We start from the raw sequence: 12,458 nt of genomic DNA, 5'->3' as shown, positions 1-12,458 counted from the left end.
AACTAGACCTTGGAGAATTGAAAGCAACCAGAATAAGCATACAACTAGCCGATAGATCAATAAAATATCCTAGAGGGATAATGGAGAACATGCTAGTTAAAGTTGGTACTTTAGTATTTCCAGTAGATTTTGTTGTTTTGGACATGGAAGAAGATTCTCAATTTCCTCTCATATTAGGAAGACCATTCTTAAACACGGCTAAAGCAATGATAGACGTGTTCGGTAAGAAACTGACCCTAAGTATAGAGGATGAGAGTGTTACCTTTTCAGTTGATAGAGCAATGCAACAACCACAATCTGCAGATGATACATGTTATTATATTCAAACTATAGATGCACATGAGGAATTATTAGAAGAATTTCCAGAATTACAAGGAACAGGAGAATGTTCTTTAGGAGAAGGTAATGAACCAATTGATGAAGCTGAAATGTTAGCTACACTTATAGCTAATGGATATGAACCAACAACAGAAGAAATTCAAATGCTAAAAGAAGAAGACAGATATCGATATAAATCATCGATAGAAGAACCTCCGAAATTAGAGTTAAAGCCACTTCCAAACCATTTGGAATACGCTTATTTACATGGTGAATCTGAATTACCTGTAATAATATCGTCTTCTCTTACTGAAAATGAGAAATCACAACTCATTTCTGTGTTGAAAGCTCATAAACCAGCCATTGCATGGAAGATTCATGATATTAAAGGAATAAGTCCTTCGTATTGCACACATAAAATCCTTATGGAAGAAGGTCATAAAACGTATGTGCAACGCCAACGAAGACTAAATCCTAATATGCAAGATGTAGTTAAGAAAGAGATTATTAAACTGCTAGATGCAGGTTTAATTTACCCAATCTCTGATAGTCCATGGGTAAGCCCAGTTCAATGCGTGCCTAAGAAGGGTGGCATGACTGTCATTACAAATGAGAAAAATGAGCTTATTCCTACTAGGACTGTAACAGGATGGCGTGTATGTATTGATTATAGAAAATTAAATGACGCCACCAGAAAAGATCACTTTCCCTTACCTTTCATAGATCAAATGTTGGAAAGATTAGCCGGAAATAGTTACTATTGTTTTCTAGATGGATTTTCCGGATATTTTCAAATTCCAATAGCACCCGAAGATCAAGAGAAAACCACATTCACGTGCCCTTATGGTACTTTTGCTTACAAACGCATGCCATTTGGACTTTGCAACGCCCCTGCAACCTTTCAAAGGTGTATGATGGCGATTTTTCATGACATGATAGAAGAATGCATGGAAGTATTCATGGATGACTTTTCAGTCTTCGGTGATACATTTAAATCATGTCTAGTTAATCTGGAACGAATGCTAATTAGATGCGAAAAATCAAATCTAGTACTTAATTGGGAGAAATGCCATTTCATGGTTAAAGAAGGCATCGTTCTTGGACATAAAATTTCAAAAGAAGGAATTGAAGTGGATAGAGCTAAAGTAGATGTAATTGCTAAACTTCCACATCCCACCAATGTTAGAGGAGTTAGGAGTTTTCTAGGGCATGCCGGTTTTTACCGACGTTTCATAAAAGATTTTTCAAAAATTGCCACTCCTATGAATAAACTCCTAGAAAAGGATGCGCCATTCATCTTTTCAGATGAGTGTATCAAATCTTTTAATATTCTTAAAGAAAAACTCACTAATGCACCGATCATGATAACACCAAATTGGAATCTACCATTTGAACTAATGTGCGATGCAAGTGATTTTGCAATGGGAGCCGTTTTAGGACAAAGGATTGAAAAACGATTTCAACCTATATATTATGCTAGTAAGACATTACAAGGAGCACAAACGAACTATACAACTACTGAAAAAGAACTCCTTGCTATTGTCTTTGCTTTTGACAAATTTCGATCATATCTCGTTCTAGCAAAAACGGTGGTCTATACCGACCATTCTGCTCTTAGATACCTATTTTCAAAACAAGATGCTAAACCAAGATTAATCCGTTGGATCTTACTCTTACAAGAGTTTGATATTGAAATCCGAGATAAAAAAGGAGCAGAAAATCTCGCCGCTGATCATCTTTCTCGTCTTGAAAATCCCGAATTAGAAGTTCTGAATGAATCGGCCATACAAGACAACTTTCCTGATGAATATCTATTGAAGATAGATTATAAAGAAATCCCATGGTTTGCAGACTATGCAAACTACTTAGTTTGTGGATTCCTTGAAAAAGGATTATCGTACCAAAGACGAAAGAAATTCTTCAGTGATATAAAACACTATTTCTGGGAAGATCCACATCTGTTTAAAAGTTGTCCCGATGGAATAATACGCCGATGTGTATTTGGAGATGAAGCTAGTAAAATTTTAAACCATTGTCACACAGGACCAACAGGAGGGCATTATGGGCCTCAACTAACAGCAAGAAAAGTTTATGAAGCTGGATTCTATTGGCCTACAATTTACAAAGACGCACACCTTCTTTGCAAATCCTGTGATGCATGTCAAAGGGCCGGAAAAATAAGTCAACGTGATGAAATGCCACAAAATGTCATCCAAGTATGTGAAGTATTTGACATTTGGGGTATTGACTTTATGGGTCCATTTCCAAAATCTCATAATAATCTATATATACTCGTAGCCATTGATTATGTGTCTAAATGGGCGGAAGCACAAGCTCTCCCAACTAACGATGCACGAGTTGTAGTCAACTTTTTAAAACGTCTTTTTGCAAGGTTTGGAACACCGAAAGCTTTAATAAGTGATCGGGGTACTCATTTCTGTAATAATCAACTTGAGAAAGTTCTTAAAAGATATGGAGTAACTCATAAAATCTCCACCGCATATCATCCACAAACAAGTGGACAAGTTGAAAATACCAACCGAGCTTTAAAACGTATTCTAGAGAAAACCGTAGGATCAAATCCGAAGGAATGGTCCATTAAATTGGAGGATGCACTCTGGGCTTTTAGAACAGCCTACAAAACTCCAATTGGAAACACACCTTTTAGACTTGTGTATGGAAAAGCATGTCATCTTCCAGTAGAAATTGAACACAAAGCATTTTGGGCTTTGAAGACATGTAATCTTGATTTACATGAAGCTGGACGTCTACGATTAAGTCAACTAAACGAACTAGAAGAATTAAGACATGAAGCATACGAAAATTCGTTAATCTATAAAGAAAGAACGAAGAAATGGCATGATAAAAGAATCAGAAGTTCAAAAGAATTTAAAGAAGGAGACAGAGTTCTTCTTTTCAATTCACGATTCAAGCTATTTCCTGGAAAATTGAAATCAAGATGGTCTGGACCATTCATAGTCAAAAGAGTTTTCCCATACGGAACGATAGAATTGATAAATTCAAATGGGATTGAATTTAAAGTTAATGGTCACAGAGTTAAACATTACATACATGGTCCGATGGAAGTCAACAACGAAGTTAATCACAATTTCAATACCACAGCTAACTAAGTGTGGGGAGAATCAAGTCTTTAAAGGATAATATGTATTTCTGTTAGAGTTAGATTGTCTGTTTTCATGTAGTTCTCGAAAATGGAACACGTATGGTCTTTCCCTAGCAGACCCTAAAGAACTAGTCTTCTCCCCCCATTCTGAATTTTTATTTTTTTAGGTTTTTACGAAATGAAGACTGCCTGTGAACTAAACCATGGTCTAATGCTACACGCTTTGATCACTAAAAGAAATAATGACATACTACCGAGTGAATTAGTATCAGTAATCAGAGAAAGAATGGACGGAGTTAGAAAAGGATCCAGATGCGAAGATAATAAGTTACAATTTGGTAAAGGAAAATCAAAATCCGCAGCGAAAAGAAGAGCACGACACCTAGAACGATGTCACAAATGCGGAAAATGGTCACATGGAGGTAAATGTTCAAATAATCAAACCTATTCAAATACCGAATTTGTTACTTTATGCAGAGACGGACCGTTCATATGTTTAGAAGAAAAGACAATGAATGCTCGAGGTTACGCCTATGCAGCCATGGAAAACCAATTAAACCGACTATCTTATGAATATAATAGATCATATAACTAAGAAATCTATTTCACAGGTATGTCTGTACAATTTTTATTTTTATTTTTATTTTTAACCTTTTGATAATAAACGCTAATTTGTTCGCTAAAAAGTATTAAATTGGTATTAAATAAAATTAGGTTTGGCGACCGAAATTATTGATATCGTTCAAAAATTTATTACATCACTGCGAAATTTAACGTTTATTCTTAAGGTATAAATATCTTTAATCAATCAACCCAAAATATTTCAAAAATTCGTCATGAGTTAAATTAGGTCTTGGAACCGAAATTACTTTACCGAAAAGAGGGGCGCATATTTTTGATAATATTTGATTGATTAAAGTGGGATAAAAAGACAAAAAGATTTTTAAATTTATTTTTACCATGTTTTTAAAATTAATATTTAAATCTTAAGTTAATATTGTAAACTTTATAAAAACAATATATTTAAAATTGTAAATATTTGAAAAATTAATATAAGTTTGGTGTGAATTTATAATATGAATTTTTAAATTAAGTTTGGTGTGAATTTTTAATTTTTAAAATATGAATTTTTAATTTTATGCATTTCAAATTTTAAGTTTGGTGTGATTTTTTTTAATTTTGAATTGTATATTTAAGTTGTGTGAATTTAAAAAACAAAAATTTACTTTATCTTTTTAAGTTAAAAATATGATTTTTAAATTCGTCGTAAGTTGAAGACTAGGTCTTTGAACCGAAATTGCTTTACCCGAGGGAGGGACGAGAACTTTTATTATCATTATTTTTAATCTTATTGATTTAAAGTATGCCAAAAAAATTAAAAAATCCAAAAATCTAAGCTTTTAAAACAATCGCTACAAAAAGACAAATTTTAAAAAATTTTGTCGAGGGACGGACTAGGGCATCATCCCGAAACGACCTCGTCTTAAAAAGAAACAAAATTTTTAAATTTTATTAAATTTTATGTTTTAAAAGTATAAGGTTTTTATATAAAAAAAAAAAAAAAAAAAAAAAAAAAAAAAAACAAAACCTGGAAAATACCCCCATGCGACTCGCATGGGGGAAAGGCATAATCCATGCGAGTCGCATGGCAGCCAAAAACTGGAAAGGATCAAATTATCCAGCGAGCTGCTCTTTTTCACAAACACACATACACAAACACGAACCATCTCCAAAACCCTCTCAAAAATTCATCATTTTTCATCAAAATTCTTGCAAAACTTCACAATAATCATGCCTAGATTCAGTAGTCTCAACCCCTTCAGGAGAAAGGTAAAGATTTCACCCCTAATTTCTTTAAATTCGAATTTTTGTGTTCTTGAGCTAGAAAATTTATATTTTGATTTTGTTAAATTTAGGTGTAATTAGAGCTAAATTGTTGTTATATTATGCATGTATATCCTAGATAGAAGCTATTTAACATGAATTGAAGCTAAAAACTTCAAATTTTTAAGAATCTAGGGTTTGTGTTCTTGAGCAATTTGGGGCTTTTTGATATAAACAGGTTATGGCCGATTTTTGTCATGAATTGTTGCTAAATTGAGTAGTGTAACATGTCTAGGTAGTTAATTGATCCAAACTTTGAGCCTAAACATGTTTTTGAGAATTAAAGTGGACTTTTTAAGTCCAAAAATTCATGAACTTGGATAAATTGATATAAAGGCCATTTGAAACTTGTTTCATTGCTAGTAGTGATTATTTTGGCATGTTATTTGAGATAAATGCTTATGAACTTGATGTACATTTTTCGTATATGTTTATTTGACAAAGTATAGACTTGACAAAAATATGAAAATGAGCACTAGTTTGATTTGAATGCCATGTAACAAGTGTTTAATTGCTATAATGATTATTGTTGACATGTTTAAGAGTTTAAATGTGATAAAACATTGTACACATTTTCGTATGTAAAAGTGTAGAATTGTTATTGTTAAGAAAATGTGTATAAAATGTGTTATGAATTGAACATGTCATCATAATTGTTTCAAGTTATTATTTTGCTAACACTAATGCATATTTGGATGCACAATTTTTGTGTTTAATGTGTTTTACAGAGAGCCGATACTGGAGGTTCAGGAGCATCATCGTCCAGACAACCAGAGCCCGAACCGGAAATGTTTCATGAACAAGAACAACATATGCAACAAGAAGAAGAAGAACAGGAGGAGCAACATATTCCATATCACGATCAAGATCAATTATTCATGAATCAGTTTCGTCAATTCGCTCCACATCAAAGGATTCTGAGTTTAGACATTAATGAAGATCAGTTACACCCAAATCTGAGATTTGATCGATGTTGGATAGAGTATCCAGATTATCAAAAGAACATGCACATTCTCTACTTTAAGGTTGTTGAAATGCCAAGGGCAATTGACTGGGTACCTTTGGAAACAGTTAACCTTGCCGAACCGATTCGGGAATTATTGGTGCAAAGGTATGGTAATTCTCAGTTTAACGATTGGATGCGTCTATTTTCCATTCGTAGAACCATATATAGGGAATGGTGTATAGAATTACTTAGTACTATTAAGTTAAACAGTGATGTTAGGAGGATAGATGATAGAAGCTTTATTAGATTTCTGTTAGGTGGACGAATGTACAGAATGTCCATGATAGATTTAGCTAGGGCCTTACAGATTTACACCCCTGCTGAACTTTTGAGCCCCGACTGTAATAGCCTGATTGCCCAAGGAGAAAGGGTAGATAGGGAATTTGATATTAACGCCATCTGGAGGCGTATGTCCCACTTTAATGAATTTCACGCCAGTGGAAATCATACATACTTAGATATAGACAGAGCTGAACTCCGGGTGATTCATAGATTCTTAGCAAACACAATTACACAAAGGGGTAGGAATAAGGAGAAATTGACCGTAAACGATTTGTTCTACCTCAAGTGTATTAGAGACCCGAGGAGTTTCGTTAACATTCCCTATTGTGTTGGTTATTATCTCGCTAATGTAGTTTCGGGGATGAAATCGGGGAGTATTATAGGTGGTGGTATTTTCATTACTCTCATTGGAGAGTATTTAGGTGTAGATAAGCACCAAGGGGGTCCAATGAACGAAATAGAGGACGGAGGTGAAACTATAAGTTCAAACCTTTATCACGGTGCAAGGGTATTATTGATGAGACGTGGTCGGGTATATCGATATGAGGGACCTCAGCGACAGGTAGAAAGAGGTGCGGATGACGAGATGGAGGAGGCGAACAACATTATAGGAGTTGTTCGGGAGACTGCTCTTGATTTAGGCGTTCGTATGGAGGATGAATACATGACGAACTATGATAGGCATATGCAGTACGAGGCATGGCAACGCCGGAATGACTACGAGTATTCCCGGCAACGAGAGCATGGCCGATGGGATTATCATCAGCGCCAAATTATAAGCCAGTTGCAGCCTGGCGAGATGTATTATCCGACCCGACCCGCATACTATCCCGCACATCAGCCAGAAATGAGACCACCCTATGATTCATATGATTATGACGCAGCATACCAGTTCACCTATAATCAGCCATGGAACCCGGACGCGAACATGAATTGGGATCCATATCCTAATTTTCCTCCTAACCCACCTCCTGATCAGTAGAGATAAGTTGGTAATTTTTATTTTTATTTTAAACACTTAACATTTTATTACGTTTATGTAATGTTTGATATTTTATTATTATTGTGTACTAATATTTTTCTTATAGTTTAAAAGTGGGATGCCAAAGTTCCATTTCAAATTGCATGTATGATTATATTTGTATTGTATGTATTCTCTTTTATGCACAAAACAGGGTAAAACAACGCGTTTTCAAAGACTGGCATTAAGTTCAGCAAAAGCAAGTAATTTTGACGACAATGATGCAAAATATATGTGAAATAACAACAAGACGGAATGAACAAATGACGTGCACCATTTATCATTCAGCAAACAAACGCCAATATATTTGGAAACTTTGGTAAAAATTTAATCATTTTCACACAAATCACCCTCAATAATTTAAATTGTTACTGATTTCTTGCAAATGAGGGCATTGCAAGATCTTAAGTGTGGGAAGGGGTTAAATTCTTTCGAATTTTAAAATTTTTATATTAAACACTTGGTTACCATTAAAAATACTAGTAAAGCAGTAGTTGTATTAGAATCTAGTGCTCTCTGATAAAAAAAGAACAGCCCTAGTCTTATATACTAACTACCCAATTCTAGTAAAATTTTTCAAAATTTTCAATTAAATGAATTCAAAATCATGTTTATACATATTTATGAACGATAAAACTAGGTTTTAACACCGAAATTATTGTTACCTCGGAAAGGACATAAATTGAGAAACAAACTAAAATGTTAAAATTCATTTAAAATGGAATAGAGGACGATAAAAAGGAAAATAAAAGCCAAGTGTGGGAAAATTTACCGAATTATTTTAAACATATATCTGTAACAAATAAACTGAAAATACTTTTGCTTTGGACTAAACTAAACTGTTTTACCCGATGAAAGAAAAGATGGATCTACACGATGAATCAATTCCATCATTAAAAGGAAGTAAAGTCTTCCGAAAAAGAAACGCGCTTCTTGATTTAGGTCATGAAGTTGTCGTTCAGACCAGCTGTAGGTTGACGAAAAATCTAGAGAAGTCATCACTAAAATCAGCAGGAAATCCACGGACCTCAGCATTAAACAGGGTCGCCAAGTGGTCAGATTTATCCTAACCATGAGAAGGATTTATCTCGTACAATGGGGAGGCACCATGCAAATTAGCTGGATAAGACTAATGAATCAGATCCCCAGAAAGGATAATCTCCTTAAAGATTAAAAATCAGCTTTTAAGACTGATATTACTCAATCCTAGAGATTGACCTTAAAGATTGAGAATTACAAACTCATGGAATTCGATGATATCTAAACTCGAGCTTGAACGAGAAAATATTTTGATCAAAAATACAAACCGATTTGTTTTCTGAAAACCCAATTTTCAATGCGTTCATTACCATTGAACGTAAAATCCTAGGAATTCACCTGGAATTCACTAGGTCACCTGAACTAAATCGGGTGTCAACCGTAAGAACGGTGGTTGCATAGCATGGTCAAAGACAGGACCTTGTGCCAGACCGAAAAATTATAAGGGTGAGCTTTACTATTGCTCCTACCAAGGATAGTAATTGCGTCCGACACGTTATAGACCATAATCAAAAGCATGTCATGGGACATTGCCTTAACAGTTGCTTGTTCAACGCTTTCCTTTACAACCGGACGGTAGTTTGCCGAAAGGTAATATACGGAACAAGTAAACTGGACGTGTTGCTTTCCAAATACAAGGTTAGCAAGTGGGTGACACAAAACCGCAAGTTTTGAGCTAAAATTTTCAAATCTGAAACCCACCAAACCCACAAAAATATTTTGCAAACACCGGTAAAGGGTTATTCCGGAAAACTTATCTAGGGTAAAAACTAGATTTAATTTTCAAAAGATCAAATGTTTTAATAAAGATCCAATTTCCTTAATGGATCTAAATTTTTATAGTCATGTGGGACTGTAAACCATATCGTTACTACCATTGTTTATACCGCCGTATAGAAATCACTGATGTACAAAGTGTGAAGAATAAAGAAGTGATTCTAGTATTTCAATACGATATTGCTTGAGGACAAGCAACGCTCAAGTGTGGGAATATTTGATAATGCTAAAAACGAACATATATTTCATAGCATTATTCCCCAAGAAAGACAAGATTTTAGTTGGTATTGTTCGATTTACAAGCAATATTCGTTTAAATATTAAAAAGTGAAGACAAAAGGCAGATTCGACAAATTGAAGACAAAAAGGTCCAAAAAGCTCAAAAGTACAAAAGACAATAAAAAAAAGGTTCAAAATATTGATGAGGAACGTCTCAAAATGACAAGAGTACAAGTTACAAAACGCAAAGTACGCGATTTAAAATAATACGCGAGGACGTCCGAAAATCCGGAACCGGGACCTGAGCCAAGAAGAAACGCCCGACGCAACGGACCAAAAATATCTAGTCTACTATGCACAAGAATATAATATAATATATATATAATTATATATTATATATATTATTATTATTATATTACGTCGGCAAGAAGAAAACAAAGTCATTTGGCTGGATCCAGGGTGGCCATGCGACTCGCATGGCCAAAGGCACAAATCCATGCGAGTCGCATGGAGTGAGATTGCTGGTCAGGTCCTATATAAAGCCAGTTTTGTGCCGAGTTTTAATCATCTTTTTTCTCTTCCTCTTCATACGTAAATATATTTATATTTATAATTTATATTTTAATTTTAATTATAATTCTAATAATAAGGGTATGTTAGCGAATGTTGTAAGGGTGTAAGTCGAAATTCTGTCCGTGTAACGCTACGCTATTTTTAATCATTGTAAGTTATGTTCAACCTTTTTACATTAATGTCTCGTAGCTAAGTTATTATTATGCTTATTTAAAACGAAGTAATCATGATGTTGGGCTAATTACTAAAATTGGGTAATTGGGCTTTGTACCATAATTGGGGTTTGGACAAAAGAACGACACTTGTGGAAATTAAACTATGGGCTAATAATGGGCTTTATATTTGTTTAACTAAATGAAAGTTTGTTAATGTTAATATAAAGATTTACAATTGGGCGTCCCTATAAATTACCATATAAACTCGATCGGACACGATGGGCGGGGTATTTATATGTACGAATAATCGTTCATTTAACCGAACACGGGAATGGATTAATAGCCACTAGAATAATTAAAACAGGGGTGAAATTACATTCAAGGGTAATTGGTGTAATTGTTAACAAAGTAGTAAAACCTTGGTTTACACGCAGTCGATAACCTGGTGTATTCATTAAACAAAGTATTAAAACCTTGTTACAATTCGAATCCCCAATTAGTTGGAATATTTATCTTCGGGTATAATAATAATTTGACAAGGACACTTGCAATTTATATTTATGACTGATGGACTGTTATGGACAAAAACCAGACTGACATATTGAATAATCCAGGACAAAGGACAATTAACCCATGGGCATAAAACTAAAATCAACACGTCAAACATCATGATTACGGAAGTTTAAATAAGCATAATTCTTTTATTTCATATTTAATTCCCTTTATTTTATATTTAATTGCACTTCTAATTATCGCACTTTTATTTATTGTTATTTAATCGCACTTTTAATTATCGTACTTTTTAATTATCGCAATTTTATTATTCGCAATTTCATTATCGTTATTTACTTTACGCTTTAATTTAAGTCTTGTATTTATTTTATATTTTACATTAGGTTTTAACTGCGACTAAAGTTTTAAAATCGACAAACCGGTCATTAAACGGTAAAAACCCCCCTTTATAATAATAATATTACTTATATATATATTTGTATTTTTATAAAAGTAAACTAATATAGCGTTGAGCTTTGTTCAAAGATCTCCCTGTGGAACGAACCGGACTTACTAAAAACTACACTACTGTACGATTAGGTACACTGCCTATAAGTGTTGTAGCAAGGTTTAAGTATATCCATTCTATAAATAAATAAATATCTTGTGTAAAATTGTATCGTATTTAATAGTTTTTCTAGTAAAATAATAACTATTTTATATACACCTCGTTGCACATCACATGTCTCCGGGTAGGTCTCTTAAAATATTGGGTTGTCTATCCATTTTGTGTTTTTATACTGTAAAATAGACAAGAGTTAGATTCATAAAAAAATACTTATTAATACAAGCAATTTTTACATATATCATAAAGCATAAGCACACGGTGTTACGACGTCTAGATGACCATTTTAGAAAACATACTTCCACTTTGAGTTTAACCATAATTTTTGGATATAGTTTCATGTTCATAATAAAAATTATTTTCTCAGAATAACAACTTTTAAATCAAAGTTTATCATAGTTTTTAATTAACTAACCCAAAACAGCCCGCGGTGTTACTACGACGGCGTAAATCCGGTTTTACGGTGTTTTTCGTGTTTCCAGGTTTTAAATCATTAAGTTAGCATATCATATAGATATAGAACATGTGTTTAGTTGATTTTAAAAGTCAAGTTAGAAGGATTAACTTTCGTTTGCGAACAAGTTTAGAATTAACTAAACTATGTTCTAGTGATTACAAGTTTAAACCTTCGAATAAGATAGCTTTATATATATGAATTGAATTATGTTATGAACATCATTACTACCTTAAGTTCCTTGGATAAACCTACTGGAAAAGGGAAAAATGGATCTAGCTTCAACGGATCCTTGGATGGCTCGAAGTTTTTGAAGCAGAATCATGACACGAAAACAAGTTCAAGTAAGATCGTCACTTGAAATAAGGTTGTTATAGTTATAGAAATTGAACCAAAGTTTGAATATGATTATTACCTTGTATTAGAATGATAACCTACTGTAAGAAACAAAGATTTCTTGAGGTTGGATGATCACTTTACAAGATTGGAA

The sequence above is a fragment of the Rutidosis leptorrhynchoides genome, chromosome 3, assembly GCF_046630445.1.
Source record: "Rutidosis leptorrhynchoides isolate AG116_Rl617_1_P2 chromosome 3, CSIRO_AGI_Rlap_v1, whole genome shotgun sequence".
NCBI classification, from domain to species: domain Eukaryota; kingdom Viridiplantae; phylum Streptophyta; class Magnoliopsida; order Asterales; family Asteraceae; genus Rutidosis; species Rutidosis leptorrhynchoides.
Note: the sequence above shows the minus strand (reverse complement) of the source record.